Source organism: Mus pahari, chromosome 3 (genome assembly GCF_900095145.1).
Source record: "Mus pahari chromosome 3, PAHARI_EIJ_v1.1, whole genome shotgun sequence".
NCBI lineage: Eukaryota > Metazoa > Chordata > Mammalia > Rodentia > Muridae > Mus > Mus pahari.
The window spans coordinates 61700532-61702435 of NC_034592.1; positions in this window are offsets into that span (position 1 = coordinate 61700532).

Sequence of the window (1904 nt, forward strand, 5' to 3'; positions counted from 1 at the left end):
GTTGTGAGCCACCATGTGGTTGCTGGGATTTGAACTCTGGACCTTTGGAAGAGCAGTCGGGTGCTCTTACCCACTGAGCCATCTCACCAGCCCCCCAGACATAAATTTTTAAAATGTGGGAATTGTGATACGTGCGTTCAACCCAACAGTTAGGAAGCAGGGGCAGATAAGGCCTTTGTCAGTTTGAGACCAGACACCGTATCTTAAAAAAAAAGTTGGGCTGGTGAGATGGCTCAATAGGTAAGATCACCAACTGTTCTTCCGAAGGTCCTGAGTTCAAATCCCAGCAACCACATGCTGGATCACAACCACCCATAATGAGATCAGACGCCCTCTTCTGGTGCATCTGAAGACAGCTACAGTGTACTTATAATAAATCTTTGGACTGGAGCAAGCAGAGGTCCTAAAGTCAATTCTCAACAACCAGATGAAAGCTCACAGCTATCTGTACAGCTACAGTGTATACTTATATATATTTAAAAAGTCCTAACACTTTCCCAAATTGTGGAATTATATTCTTGAACAAATGTTTGTTAATGCTTAAATGTGGACAGTTTATATAATACCTTGAACATCTTAAAGCAGAGGCTGGAAAGCTGGTTCAGTGGTTAAGAACACTGGCTGATGTTCTAGAGGCTCTGAGTATCTGGCTCAGCAGTAAGTGCTGTATACAGTAAGTCCTTCATTCGATGGGATCTTTGAAGTTACTGACCAAGGAGCTTTTTTCTTTTCTTCTTTTTTTTTTTTTTTTTTGGTTTTTTTCAAGATAGGGTTTCTCTGTATAGCCCTGGCTGTCCTGGAACTCACTTCGTAGACCAAGTTGGCCTTAACTCAGAAATCCACCTGCCTCTGCCTCCCAAGTTCTGGGATTAAAGGCATGTGCCACCACCGCCCCAGCTTTTTGACTTTGCACCATCATCAATACTGTTGTCAAGAATTTGAAAGGAAATGTTAATTTTCATTGTTACCAAAATTAAGTAACTTTCTCATTAAAATCTTGATATGGGTTAAGAAAATGCCCAGTTGGGCTGGTGAGATGGCTCAGTGGGTAAGAGCACCTGTCTGCTCCTTCCAAAGGTCCTGAGTTCAAATACAGCAACCACATGGTGGCTCACAACCACCGGTAACAAGATCTGACGCCCCCTTCTGGAGTGTCTGAAGAGAGCTACAGTGTACTTAAATATATAAATAAATAAATAAGTAAATCTTTAAAAAGAAAAGAAAAGAAAATGCCCAATCATAAGAGCACTTGCTATGCGTGCAAGCATGAGGACCTCTGTTTGAATCTAGCACCAATGGAAAAGCCAGGGGTGATCACATATGCCCACTGGGGCTTACTGGTTCCAGGTTCAGTGGAGAGATCTGTATTTCAAGGGTCAGGTGGAGTGAAGGCATACACTCAATATCTTCTGGCTACAGGTGCAAATGTACTACATAAGGAGATTCCAAAACCTAAATTTATCCATTAAGAACCATGTAAAGGGGCTGGTGAGATGGCTCAGTGGGTAAGAGCACCTGATTGCTCTTCCAAAGGTCCTGAGTTCAAGTCCCAGCAACCACATGGTGGCTCACAACCATCCGTAATGAGATCTGACTTCCTCTTCTGGAGTGTCTGAAGACAGCTACAGTGTACTTACATATAATAAATCTTTTTAAAAAAAGTTTAAAAAGAACTATGTAAAGATGGAGATTATTGCCTGAAGTTAAGTGTAAAATAGGCTAAAAAGGGTGCCTATTAAAGAGTGTTTTTGGTAGTGTTTAACATATCCCAAAAACATACTTAAAACCAAATTAGTGATTAGTTAAGTCAGGATATGGATTTTTTTCCCCTTTTTTCTTTGAAGAATAGTTGTAGCAATAGAAACTGCTGTCTTTTTTGAGGGGCGGGGATGTGTGTGCTTCGA